This window comes from Bacillus rossius, chromosome 1 (assembly GCF_032445375.1).
Source record: "Bacillus rossius redtenbacheri isolate Brsri chromosome 1, Brsri_v3, whole genome shotgun sequence".
Classification (NCBI taxonomy): Eukaryota; Metazoa; Arthropoda; class Insecta; order Phasmatodea; family Bacillidae; genus Bacillus; species Bacillus rossius.
In genome coordinates this window covers 101,921,106-101,936,443 of record NC_086330.1, presented here as the reverse complement: position 1 = coordinate 101,936,443, position 15,338 = coordinate 101,921,106, and the positions used below count along the sequence as shown (strand labels likewise).

Sequence of the window (15,338 nt, the reverse complement as noted above, 5' to 3'; positions counted from 1 at the left end):
AATATTACACTGAAATTACAAACAGTTGTAAAACACCATATTAATAGGTCATGAACAAGTCGTGAGATTTGTTCGCCCGGTATGTATAGAGAGAGAACTTTGAATGTGATTCTGGTATCGTTCTTCACGGATAGTTTCTGTGAAATGCAAATATTAGAGTAGTGAGATAAAATTTTGCACTTTGTTTCGTTTACAGGATTCGTTCACTCTTTTATCTGAAACGGTGGTTTCTGCTAACAGGTGGTTACTTGTCGGCAAATCAGTGCATCTGATTATAAAAATATTGTCTGTAAATATATTTTTAGAATTCTTACGTTACAGCATGAAAACAGGCCTTCAAGCTCTTCTAGATGTTTTTACAGAATGTATAGTCACATCTACAACAAACTTGAGATCCGAAAATCCTATGCTCTTTTTTGGTGACCACAGGTGGCGGTATATGTGGTGGTATGTAACTTTTAACTTTTTATTGTACCATTTTATTTGGAAGATATTAATCTACTTAACTCAATAAATAGGAATTATTATAGTAATTACTGCGACATTCATGTAAGAAACTACTGAAAATAAACATTGCACGCTCCTCGGTATTAAATTTAAGCCGCACAGTTTCATATGTTTTTTACGAGGGGGGGGGATGTGAAGTCTAAAATCCCTTCTTTGATATAACTTGTTGTGCTTCTATGGAAGTTATTCAATACATTAATAATAAAAGTTTTGATTGCAGTTACGACAGTTAGTTATGTTAGCAAATCGCAAGCAAATGACGGGACACTGCGGTAGTCAATGGCTGAAAGTTTTCTGCAAATCTTAATAGGTTTGGTCGAGTTATATCTATGATTGCATTTACGCGCATTGAAAATTATACGTTTACGTTGTCTGATCGATTCATATTTAGTTTGCCTGTTCTACGATGAGAAATATAATTTATATTTCACAAGAATATTAATTATCCAAAAATGCTGTGTGACGACTACCTAAACTGCTCTCGAACAGGGGAAATGCGTTATCTGTTGCTTTACAAATATGTATTTTAAAATTGTTGACCTTCCTTGGCTGTTACATAAAAAACACTAATCACTATTGGTCAACTCTGTTTGTTCAAGGATAGGTACAACGGTCGCAGAGCTTTCAGATAGCCTAGCTGCAGTGTGTGTACAGAATTATTTGTTATTGTTTTCCGGCCTGCAGGGTGGCAGTTCGTGAACAAATCAGCTGGGTTTGATGTAGCTGTAAGTCGTATTGACGTATGTCAATTTTTAGGCATCCGCGAATGCGAATACTCAGTTTTCAAACGCTGGGTTGGTGCAAATCGTTGGCGCGACTGACGCTCGCCCTAGCGTCACCCGCCGGTACTACCCGTGAAGCCACCACGCATTCATCACAGTCTGCATTTTAAAAATTGTTTACAGAATAGTTATCGGAAAAACGCGTGGCAAAAGATGTCGACCCTGTAGTATGGTGGAAGGTGAACAAGCAGAAGCACGGGCTTCTTCCTATAGCAAGGCAATATTTATACTGACCACCGAGTGTTCCTAGCGAGCGTATGTATGTGTAGTGGTGCTGGGCTTTTTCATACACCGCACCGAAACCGACTCGAAGGAGATATCGCTTCGAAGCTTTTATTTTTTAAGTTTAATATTCCTCTGCTCCAGTTAGATTATTAACTCCTGTTAAAAATTTAAATATAAGAAGAAAAAGAAATAAAAACATTTTTAAAATTATTTTTTTTTAAAGAAATTGATTAGTTATATCACTAAATGTAAAAATAATGTGAAAGTATTGGCATAAAAGTCTAACAGAAGTACAAGTTTTTTGTTGTTTAAATTTAATTTAATTTTTTTCTAAAAGAAATTGGATTATTTATAATACTAATTCTAAAGCATTATTACCCATTACCTAATGCTATGTAAAGTCTGATAAAATACATAATTGCAAGGCTACCTTAGTGAAAAAACTTAGGTTTTATTTTATAAAGGAGTAAAAAGACTTTTCTAATAAAAGTTCTAAGTAAATGATTTTAGTCTTATTTTACACATAAAAAAATATGATTTTTTCTTATATATTTGCCAAATATTCGCATTTTTTGCGAATGATAATGTCTAGAAATAAACGAATATTAGCGGATGCGAATATTCGTTACATCTCTTAGTAGCTGTCGCAAACTGTAATTAATGTAAATAAAATTTGTAAACGTTTGACTTTGTATAGCTTTCGCAAGTAAATTTTGTAAACAATGCTTTTGTACAGTGCATCATGGTTGTAGATCCGGGGGGTGGGTGGTTCAGAGAGCCCCCCCCCCCTTACCCCCCTTCCCCCCCTGGAATTTTGATGGAGGCCTGCCTGCAGTTGCAAATGCGTGACTGTGAACCGGGTTAGATGTCAAAACTATGTTTTATGGAGAGAGAAAAATGTCTGTGTATTTAAAAGTTTTCTACTTATTGCATGCATTTAGGTTCAAATATGGACAGTATAAAACATGCAAGTATCGTAAACCAGTGTAAACGTGTCGGTTAATCCCACGTAAAAAACTATCGGCCCCCCTCCTTTCCCGCTGAAATTTTCGTGGGCCTCCCTTTGCTAATCATACAGATTTGCTCCTCTGCAATGCACGATTATTCATTAGTTAAGAACTAAATATTTGATACTCGTTATATAATTATTTTGCCCCGACGACTCGAAGAAAATACAAACACATTCTAATCCCAAAGTCAGTCACGATAATTGTTATTAGCTACAGCTGTGATGGCGGCTGCAAATATAATAGCTTCGTCGAACTGTTTGTATAAACAACATTTATTACGAAAAAAATTCATTATTCAGGGCTTTGTTGCTTTACCTTCAGTGGTTTGTAATATTTTAATTTTCTAAACTAACTTGAATCACGTGGTTGTCAATGGAGTTCAATAATAAAAGTTCAGTATCTAAATTTTCAGTTGATGATTTCATACACATATAATAAAAAAAGTTGGGTAAGCTTGTTATGCACCTTTCTGCTTTGTTTGCTAAACTATGTAGCTTGTCTATTTTGTTGTCAGTCGAATTTCTAACATTCCGAGTACCTTCATGTAATATTTTTTTTTAAATGCTGATGGAATGATTATATCAGATTAAATAGTTTGCAGGGTTTTGCGGCCATTTACAGTAGGCTGTAGCTTTCTGGGCTTTATCATCACCGACCGTAAGCAGCAAGCCGCTTGCTTGTTGAAGATGAAGGCTACAGTGTGAGCCGAAACTTGGCGATAAGCAACATCTGGATGCTGCTAAAGCGCAGAAGGCTACAAACCTACCTAATTTCAGACTTCATCAGAAATGTCCGACAAGGAACTAGGTTCACAGTAACGGTGTCGTTGCCACCTAGCTGTAGTGTCATCACATCCGGGCATTAAACCACGGCCCACGGAGGAGTCCCAAGCGACGGACTGCCGTTTACTGCCTCTGTGTGTAAGATGCAGGCATTATGGGTAGGGGCATGCATTTCTTGGGAAAAAATATTTTGAGACCATCTCTAATTAACAACACTGTAGCATCGTCTGTGTTTTGTGATTGGTCTGGTTTATTTCAAGGACATGCCTTTTGTTTGCACACGAATAACATATGTTCTGTGCGGAAGCAAAAGCGGCCTGAATGGCCCAGCCAAAAAAAAAAAAAAAAAAAATCTCTTATACTCGGCCGCTATTAACAAGGAAGAAATATTTGACATTGCATTCTATTGGGCACTAAGTCTTTTTCGCGAGAAAATTTTTTTTTGCTCCTGATGATTGGCAGATTGCGATGATGATAAAGAGATTAGGTAATTGATACTGCGAGCTGATTTGAATAGATATGCGGGGTCGTGGTGACCCCACAAGTAGGCCGGTCTCTTCGGTTCATCACAATGCTCTTGCTCCCCCAGGTCGGTCGAGATATCGATCAGTAGCTTCCGAGAACTAGCGGCCGGAAGAGCGAGTTTCGTGACCAGCGAACACCTCCCCTCCTTGCCGCCGGGGTGGGGGGTGGGGAGTCCACCACAATAGCGCGACGCGAATAAAGGCGGGTTGCACAATTGAAAAAAAAAAAAAAAAAAAAATAACAGTAGGTCGTGTGCACAAGAGTTGACCGCCATGTTTTCGAACCCACTGATTAACACCACCACACGGGACGGTCGTGTGCATGGGAGGGAAACGAATATATTTTACTTATGTTACGGACCAATGGCGCAGAAGCCAATGGGAGTAGAGTAGGGTGCCATTTTGGCGGTACTGGAGAACTGTTTATCACTCATAGTGCGGCAAGAATGTCGTGATATTATTTCTTCAAAAACGTGCATAAATTATGGTTCAAACCTAGAAAATACACTTATGCATATTAGTAAAGATTAGAATAAAACCATAATTTATGCACGTTTTTGAAGAAAGGGGCTTTGGTAAGAGCATCGTTGTCTTACATATCAAGCAAGCATCATTTCGAAATCTATATTAGTTAATAAGTTATAAGCTAAATGAAAATAACATTGAATCTTATGAGGTTAACGCGAGTTGCGTAATGCCCCTGAAACACTGGAGTGGCCTCTTAAGTAAATATGACAATTTTGGCTACTCAGACAGAAACCAAACTAATCCTTTTTTCTCTTCTTTTAAACGCACATATTATTTCCAAAATAAATATAATAAACTGATATTTATTTTGAGTTAGAATTATTCTTACCAACACCATAAACTTTATTTCAATATTTTTAGAATAATAACTACCCTGTTACAAATGAGTAGTCCAGTTACAAAACTCGCCTTGTCCATCACCAAGGAAAATTGAGTTATTTATTGTTTTGTGCAGCTTTTATAAGTGCGCAATAGATAGCATTATAACACGTTCCCCAACTCCCCATGTCTAATAACAGACACAATTTGAAAACCAGGTACTGTTCCAAAACTCTTCTTGTCCTCAAGGTTTTGTGTTACAAAACTCTCCTTGTCCATATATATAAAAACTGTTTCAAAAGTAGCCTTGTCCTATAAGCAGCCATGGACAAACTAACTGCATTAATCAAAAGTGGTTATGTCCACATAATATAAAGTCTAATGTAACATTGTTTTAAAAGGTAAAAACTGTTTTTTTATAATCACATAATAATAATCATATTTTGGTATAACTGTATATAAGTATTTATTAATTGTTGTAAACAATTTTTGACAATGATTACAATGTCAGCTTTCGTAGTCCAGCTACAGATAAGTGCTCTCATTGCATTGAACTTGAAGGTAAAATAAAAACTGAAAACAATGAGCATGTGAAACAAGGGTTGAGAGTCGAATTTAGGGTTCACAAACTCTTTTCGAAAGCTTTCTATGATATGCTGAAAGAAAATCATGATAATACCATCACACTTTCTTTTGATTGCCAAAAAAATATGGTACTACCAAAGGTACCAGATCAAAGTGCCTATTTTAGCAGACAATTCTATGTGTATAATTTTACTGTTTGTCAAGGATCGTCTAAAACAGAACAAACACGTTTATTTACACATGGACAGAACTTGATGCACACAAAGGCTCTAATGAAATTTCATCATGTGTTCACCACTGCTTGCAGAATACTGGAATCGATTACACAATAACAACTATAAGGCTTTTTGCTGACGGCTGCGGAGGCCAAAATAAAAATAGTACGATGGTAGGTATGGTATCAAAATGGTTAAAGTGTGAAGCACCACAACACATCAAGGAAGTACACATCATTTTCCCCGTACCTGGACACTCATTCCTGCCAGCAGACCGTGTTTTTGGTCGTATTGAAAAGCGGGTAAAAGCAAAGGAAGTGATAGGGTCACCCCAAGAATATTTTGATATATTTGGAGAGTTCGGAACTGTAATCAAGCCTGGCAATGCTGGTTTTGCTTTCTACGATTGGAAATCAGCTATTGCAGAAGTTGTGCGACCTACCAGTTCATGGCACTTCAAATTTTGTAACACGAAGCGGTTCATTTTGAAGAAATCAAAATAAAGTAAAGTACTTGTTCGAGGGGAACCCAATTACCATACTGACCATATGGAAAGTAAAGGTATTTGCAGACGTGGCAAGTGTTTCCAACAAATTAACCCAGTAATAGTTCCACTAGGACTCCACCCAAATGCTGCCAAAGCCAATGATGTGAATAAGCTACTGTCGAAGCACTATGGGCCTGAATGGAAGGAGAATGCAAGTTTGGCATTTTATAGAGATGTTATTGCCAGACAATACACAACTGTGCATGAAGAGGATGATGATGAAGAACCTATGGTGGATGAAGATTTGAGAGTATGATGTTTTGAAATAGTTCAACATATTTTTTAGTTGACAATATTGAGAAAATAAGGAGAAACTTCAGTCAGTGTAGGATCTTAATATGCACTAGAAAAATATTATTTTTTGTTAAAAAATGTATTTTGTATCATTATTAAAATACGAGATGTAATCAAAGAGTTGGTTACTGGTTTTCCTTACGAAAAAATTCATTTTGTATTATATACTGTTTCAAAATTCACCTTGTCCAAAGTATTGTTCCAAAACTCATCTTGTCCAATTTATTTAAACAGTTTTAATATTTGTGTATACTGTTACATTCCAAAGACCTCAAGAAACATATTTCAATTTAATTTTTGAAATGATTCATACCTACTGTGTGTTGGCTATGTCACAACCTCTTTGCATATCAGTTTTTCTTGATTTGCTCTGTTCCAGTGAAAGAGGACAAGGCGAGTTTTGGAACTGGACTACTCAAATAATAATATGGTATTTCTGAGAATATTGAATAAAGGAAGGTAGCTTAATGTACATTTATTTATCACTAGCTGCCCGACCCGGCTTCGCACGGCTATACTAATGGAAAAATTTTAAGGCCACATCTTCCATTTACAGTAATGGTAAATAAAAAAAAAATCAGTGAAAATTTATTACAATGCTGTATAATGTACCGGAGAGAAAATGAATAGCACCGATGGTTTCCCGACTCGTGCACGCAACGTACAACTGATGTACCCGTACTTCGCTACGGCAGTCTACAGGCAGATCACTCTTGCGCCGCTCATTATACATGCCCCTCCTTGTGGGTACGCCACTGCCGCGCGATGCCCGTTGCCATGGAGACGCAGAAGGCATGAACAATGCAAAATCCTGTTCTCATGCAGACAAAGTACCCACTGTTGCCTGGTTTTAACTACCCATGGGATCTAATTTTCGGAAAATGTCATCCTGCGTATTATAAGGAACATTACTGTGAAGTTTCAAGTCTGTAAAATATATATACTTGAAAAAAAAAGGCAATAAAAAAACAAATTAAACACAGAGAGAGGAAAAAAAACAATAGTTTAGGTTTGCGATTTAAAGTGATAAAAAGTATTTAAATACTAATTGAACTCTTATGAGAGTACTGATTGCTTCGTTGTTAATATCACACAGGTGTTTTTTACTTGTATGGGAAAATTAAGAATGATAAGGCATCTAGTGCGTGGCAAGAATGTTAATAGGCAATAGGAAATAAACTTCTATGCGCCTGCGGCATTGTCAACACACACTTCGTACGTGTACTGCATGTTGTATCTAACCCCCTCCAACGCATTTGATTCTAAATCGGACTTTTAGTAAGGATCCCTAATGTTATTGATAATATAATATAGCCTATAGCATTCATAGATAAATGTACTATCCAACACTGAAAGAATTTTTCAAATCGGACTAGTGGTTCCTGAGATTAGCGCGTTCAAACAAACAAACAAGCAAACAAACTCTTCAGCTTTATAATATTAGTATAGATTAACACTATCAAATCCGTTATCATTGTTTGCAAACAGTGTAAATATTATCTAAAACTTTTGTCTGAAATAATTTTTGATACGACCAACCATTAACTGCAAGGGGTGGAAAAAACAAGGAATGGAGGACAAACAATTCATAACATTCTTACTAGGCACACAAATGAATCCGTTCAAATTGTTTGTAAATTTTAAAATTTTAATCTTTAACTTTCGTTTGAAACTTTTTTACTAGACAACCCATTCCTTCAAGGGGTTGAAAAAACAGGGGTAGAAAAAAAATCATAATTTGCATACCATGTACAGTATTAAATAGGGTAACCTACAAATTCCCTATACCACTGTTTATGAAGTTTCACTTCTAACGCGCATAATTGCGAAGCGCCCATTTGTATAAATGTCATATGTCCGAAAAAGAGCGATGTGTTTTCATTTAAAACAAATTATGCCACACTTTATTTTTTTTGTAAATAGGAAAGAAATAATCATGTTAAATTACAGATATTTGAAAATTTACGTGAAAACAACAGTATCACTACAAAATAGTGTTCCAAGTAATACTAGGTTCGGATTCCTATTCGGGCATCTATGCTTTGTGCTGTCGCAGTAGGCCCTACCTACAATAGTTAAAATTATTTGCAAACAGTTCCCTGAACAGCTTTCCAGTATTTACTGCGCACATTATAAGCATAATAAAACAAAATAAAGTCCAGTTTTTTAAATATTGAATTATGTTTTCCATGGTTTTAAAAAAGCATGAGTGAAACATCAATTAAAACATAACATTTCATGTAAATTTGTTTTTGGAAATACTCGGTATTCCCTCGAGAAAAGTATTTCAAATTTGCAAAAATAATTATAGCCATGTGTTTCTCAAAGTAACATTATATTTCTTGTAGTATTACATACTATTTCTTGGCAACTGGTTCCCAAAGGAATATTTTTTGAAAGTACGGAATTTTTTTTCCCTGTGCAACAACTTGAACTGCGCAGTTAGACAGTTGCTGAAATCATTGCATGTGGACCTGTCGACTTGACATCTGTTTCTCAAGCCCAAATTAATGGAAGTAAGGACATACTCCAAGCGCAGAGCGGCATATCTGGCCGTGCGAGCTGTCACTGGATCAGTTCACACGGAGATCGCTAGCCCCTTCCCCCCCCCCCCCCCTCATCCTTTTTTCCCCACGGCTCCCAGCGGCTTCGGGTCGGAACAAAGGCGGGCGCGCTGTGCAGTTAGTGGGATGGGTTGGGTGGTGTGAAGAGGGGGGGGGGGGGTTGAAGCACCCACTTGGGACACCCGCACGGATCACGATTTTGGGTGACTCAATGCGGCGCTCCACGCCTTTTACCCCATCCTTCCCCTCCTCCGCCGGAGTGATCCCTACTTTCACCTGCGTTGAGCAAGTTTCACGAAAATGCGTCGCGACCAGTTGCGGAGCCGCCCGACGCCGACAGAAGACTGTGAAGTTGTTTTTTCTTTGTTCCACAATAGTATGGAGGGGTATCGTCGACGGCCGGCGATTAATATCGAGTTGCAGTCTGTTCTGTTGTAGGAGATGTTTCTACCAGTCGAACAAAAATGCGACACTTGTACTGCGACACTTTCAACGTATGTCACTTCTAATCAATTACAGCTATTTCGCAGTATCAGTGCATTCTTTAAAATTCGTTGACCAACCCAAAGTGTTCGCGCGCCCCTCGGTGAAGAAAGAACTGCGCAAGCCGGACCTTCTGGATACTCAGGGCGTGTGAGCCACGTAACTGCGCAGTTCTGGTGCACTGTACAGGCCGCCGGAGACTGTGGGAAGACACTGGCTAGACAGCGCAGGCCGACCTGAGCGTGTGTGGCCTTGCGACACAGTCCAGGTCAGTTCATGCTGGCGAACCGTGTCTCGCGACGTACTGTAATAGTTTATACAAATGTACGATTCAGAGCCATGCCTTTGGCTGGTGTAAAGCGACGAATATCATGATCGGAGGAAAAAGGAAAATGTGTACGCGCGTTTAGTCGCAATATTTAAATCCAGTGATCCAAATGTCACCAGAAACGTTGTAGTGAAATAAATAAATAAAAAACATAAGGAGTGCGTGGGCGGGGGGGGGGGGGTGTAGGAGGAGAATATAAAAATGTAAAGAAACAACGAAATTGGAAGCTGGAAGTAATGAAGTACACGAATCGATATTGTGGTACTTCAGTCTTAAAGTTAGTAACTTAACTACATCTGGTTTTTTAGTGGCATAAGTTGCGACTAAACACCCAACAACACCCAACAAATCATTTGATAATGCCATTGTCACGTCTGAACATGTTGTGAGCCAGGCATGCACAATTATTCCTCGCGGGATATCCGGAACGTGTGTGGATAAGGGAACATTCCATACAGCTTTCCATGATCCCGAAGGCCTGGCTTGCGCAGTGTTTACTCTGAGTATTTCCGGAACGGATGTGGTTCTGCTTGCCATCCGTCGCTGTGACGTCTGCGCTGGACCGAACGCCCGACACTCGTGCAACGCTCCCCACTCACGTCTCACCGGAGCTCTGATCGGCTGAAGCTCATCGCATCGCGTCGCACCTCTATTTCGGTTACGTCGCACTACGTTGTTCGCAGTTAGCGTGTTTCCGGTTAAGATCTACGAGGCCATAAGTATACTCGGTGTCTATAGGTACCTAACGAAAGACACATTAGTCACGTAAAAGAAAAACTCGAGGATTAGTCTCGATAGTTTCGAGAAACTGTGCTGGAATCCTAGAAACTGTAATTGATTGCAGCTTTTGGTAAGTTGCGTTTTTTTTTTCCACACGTCATTTCAGTTCAGAGTCGCCTAAATATTGGCACGAGCGAAAAAAAAAAGATCAGGAAGGATAGCCCAGTTAATTAATTGAAGTTATTTATTAGCTAATATTTACACTATGAATTAAATTATAACAATTTAAATGTCTGTCGAAAAATAAATCACACTTTCATAAATTCACTATTCACTCTCCGCATTACTCGTTCATACGCCACGCCGCGACACCGTTCCACAATGCTCCGATCTTCGCACACGAAGCCCGCCGCTCGTCTCCCGCTATCGCTCGCCAATGGGCTCACCCGCCCTCTTTACTGCACTGCTCTTGTGTCGCTCTGAGGATTCGCCGGTATCGCCACCTCTCTCTTGCTCTTCGCCTCACTTCACACGCACTGCCGCAGGACGCCAGGTCTCGTAGTCGTGTTCATCGACTTAGCACTCGAAGCTTCGATAACAAGGGCGTTCTATTTAGAACTGTTTCTTGGATGTGTGCCATTTCAGTTTTTCACTGTTTGTCAGGGGGAAAAATCATGAATGCAAAAAAAAACTGGAATCATACTCACAAAAAACAAGTCTAAATCAGCTGATATCAAACAGATAAACCTAACATAGAACCTAAACATGCATTATTAACACAATGACGACAGCACAGACAAATACATTCGAAACTAAATATCAAACACCACAAGCATTCCGTGACAGAAACTTTGTCATGAATAAAATAACAGCACAGATGAACACAGTGGGCTAACAACGACGAGACAGTTTCAGCAATAACAGTAAATGTGGATAGACAAAAAAAATGGACATGAAGCAATTATATGAACACAACGATGAAGATAAATAAATTTTATGGACAACACAAAGACGATAACACCGACGAACACAGTAGATTTCTTATGACAAAACTGTTTCGACGTTTCGGGACATGGCATCTCTTTCCATCATCAGACACAAACATCAGCTTTCTTTCTGTGTTTTTTTAATTTTTATTTCTTATTTTGTATTTACGAATTTTCCCATGACAAATAGTGCAAAAATGCAATGCAGTATGTCCAAGAAACTGCATTAAATCAAAATTACCCATTGCATGAATCATTTAAAGAACGAATGGCAACCTAGTTATGCCACTTCTTCCGACGGGGCTCTGGGAATCCGCCGAACCCTCGAGAAGGATGGAAAGACACCGCTGCTAGTATGATTTGTGTGTAGTCTCCATGTCTGGGAGAAGTTGGGGCTTATCGCTGGCCGGCGCACTGGAATTACTGGCTTGCCTAGTCTCCAGCAGTTACGCAACACTGGGTTGCCTCGTCCCCAGCAAACTCGTAAGAAAATAAGTAGTTGGAGACAGTCCACTTAAATTATGTGTAAATTATCTCGGAAAAGGTTTCATCTTCCTTAAAAATCAACTGCATTTCAGCGAATAAGATATTGTTATGTTTTACCGCGGGTTCGTAAAGGTTAGCTCAATTAAAGATTTTATTTCACACACAGTTTTATTTATTTCCACTACTTATGTCACTTACAATTAATCTTCTAAGATGGCAAATAATTAACTACACTTAAAAAAAGGTCTATTCCCCAGTCACTCGTTCCACACACCTCGCTGGGCCGCACCTCTGGCGCAACTCTCGCCGCAGCACCCCTCGCGGGTCTCCGCCGCAGGACTCCGTCGCCACACTCCGCCGCCGCCGACGCACTTCCCCTTCGCCGAGGTTCCGCTCGACTCCTCGCTCGCCACTTCGTTCGGGACTCCGCCGCGCCCGCGACTCTATCGCCCGGAAACTCCGCCGCGGGAAAACTCCCGACTCCACTGAACTCACTCACGCCCTGGAACCTTCGTCCAAGGACTTCGCCACTCTGCCGTACCCGCGGCACTATCGCCCGGAAGCTCCGCCGCGGGAGAACTCTCGACTGAGCACTCCGAACTCCACTCAGACTCAGACTGACTCTAAGGTCGGCCCTACCTCCTTATATAGTCCGTGGGTTCCCGTCCAGAACAATCGGGCATGTATCCGAGATATCGCGCGACCTTCGCCGTCGAAATGCCCAGAAACGCGTCGTGAGTCCTGTCGAAGGACGCGGCGGCTGCTCAAAGAACGCCGATAAACACAACAAGCATCGGGTTCCCACAAAACGCGCTGATAACCATGTCTGAGTCCTTTCTGAGGCAGGTGCGCGCTGCGAAGGTCAGGATGTCGCGAGATAGTATGACACGAGATACCAGGGAGAGGATGCGGGTGGAAGGGGGCGCAGACAGGCCGAACGAGCGTGGCGACGCCAAGCACTGCAGCCAAGCGCGATCGTAACAATATAATGTTATGCCAGGGCCTAGCATCAAGGCTGACCAATCAGCCGGCGCGCCAGCCTGCAGGTGGCTGCCGCCCGCCTGTCACAGACACGGTAATCCGACTAGCGCAGCGCTCTTCTACCTCTCCCGTAGGTTCGGCACGTTTACAGAGCCCCTTCTGTGTAAAGTGGTGTAACTAGGATGCTGTTGTTCTCGCAGCTTCGAGTTTCAAGTCGACCGTGATGACGTGACACTTCGAAGGGCTGCGAGACGTTTCCAGAGCTGGGGCTGAGAGGTAGAGGTTGGTTGTTACAGCAATTTTCGGTATCTGTTCCAACCTGATACTGATACAGTAATGTACCTAGTTACAAGTATCTGACACTTTTGTATCAGAGCTGTAGCGGTCCCAGGAAGCGACAAGGTATCAGCATTCTCGTTACAGGGTACACATCCTCCGTGCCGTCATCACCAGCGTAAAAAGGTATCGGTGTCTCTGATACATTATTCATCACGCCCGATAATTCTCTACCTCTGTTACTGTCATGCCCGCCTGATACAGCCAGTATCAATCAGTTCAACATTCACTGTAGTTCGTCCTGGCCGTGTATTAATTACCACCATGTACATTGTTGCGGTCTGTCATGCTTTGTAGTTAGTATCTTTATAGTGAAATAAGGAATGGATAAGTGCACGAAAAAGACTTCATTTGTGTGGAATTTTTTTACGGAAAATAATGAGTTTGCTAATTGTAATTTGTGTAAACAAAAACTGAGTTATAAATCATCATCGACTAATCTGAAGAAACATTTGAAACGTAAACATTGATATAGTATGCTCACTAATGTACGTATCTGTTTTTTTTTTATTTTTAATTTTTGATAAAATGGTAATCTTTTAATGTATAAAAACACTAGTTACTAATTGTTTTCGAAAAAAAAAAGTCCATATGTTGATTACATCTGTTATTAGTGTCAACTGAGAATTTATTTGCATTTTCATAGCTGTTAGGTGCACAAATATAAATATTATATCTTGTATTAATGTACTTTTTAATATTAGAATTTCATTAGTTTTATTATTGAACGAGACTGTGCACACACTGCGCACTGAGCGTACTTTGATGTGGGACAATAACCAAACGACTCGTAACAATTTCGCTTTGCGCCTCTCCTTCAACGCCTTCCCTTGCGCTTCCTCCCCTTCATTATTTCCCTTCTTTATCCCTTATTCGTCGTTCCTGCTCCCTCCCCTTTCACAAGCTCCGCCCAAGTGACCGTCATCTGCGATCGGGTTCTGCGCACATTGGCCGTGGTCATGATGTAAAGAAGAGGAGGTGAAACCGTCCGGCCGCCCAAACGCGTCCTCCACTGCGCACTACGTCACCTTGATCGCACCGCCCGGTCTACACGCAGCGCGCTTACGGGAATACGACGCAGAGACAGTTCATTTGCAATCGTTTGAATAGTAAGAGTTACCACTAAGCGTAAAATTACTTTGCTATGTACATTGTATAGCATGCATTTAGAACATACAGTTTAAATAAATGTATTAACATCCAAACGCGGGGTTTATATTCATAATAAAATCAACGAAGCAATATTTTTCTGCTGTTTCATCACTTCAAAATGTTGATTGGGTCTTGTAAACACAGAATGGTAATGGTAATTGGAATGAATATACTTCGAAAATATTTATTATGAATATTAATAACATAGATATAATAAACATTCAGGATGCAGGCGACAAAGAATAATACAAACATATTACAAAAAAAAGCATCTGACACAAAGCATAGTTTCTTTGAATACGTATTTGTAATTTACATAAACATAAGCAATTTTGATTTATTTACTAATTTTAATTTTATTTAGTTACAAACAATAAACAAAAGGATAAATAATGATAGAGCTGCCAACCATTACGGATTTTCCGTAATTATTACGGATTTTAACCCCGAATTACGGAATTACGGAACATCGCTAGTTTATTACGGAAACGAGGCTTTGTGCTGCATGGTAACGGAAAAATTTACGTTTCTGCTGTGCGTGTTTCGTGAACGCTGTTTGAATACTTCGGTTGGTTGCTCAAATAACGGAACTAGTAAGTGTGCGCATGTACGATGTACTGTCGAAATAAGTAAATTAATTCTCGTGTTTTCAAATAATAATGGGATGGTATTACGTCCGTTGTACGATACAACTAGTACATATCCTCGGACTTATCGTTTGAAGGCTACTTACATCACGATAATTTTTGTACGGTACTTTGGCTAACCTGTGTTGTATTAATTTATTTCTTGAAAGCCATTTTTTTCATCATAGTGTTTTTGTCCGGTTTTTGTCGTGTCTACAGACGTGAAAATGTTTTTATTTTTTTCGATAGTGTTGTGTTCTTCAGTGCCGGTTGTAGAAATGAAGCGTGAGACAGAATAATGTGCATCTGTGGGAAAAAACACGCAAGACTTCAGAACTTTCCACTTAAATATTCAAAAG

The 15,338-nt window shown here is 39.8% G+C and overlaps 1 protein-coding gene across 3 annotated transcripts in view; it reads left to right on the top strand.

Annotated features, from left to right (window-relative positions):
* The window catches only part of LOC134540863 (alpha-1,3-mannosyl-glycoprotein 4-beta-N-acetylglucosaminyltransferase B), a 577,977-nt gene that overhangs the window by 152,871 nt on the left and 409,768 nt on the right, over nucleotides 1–15,338 (top strand). The gene's annotated exons all lie outside the window — the stretch shown is intronic.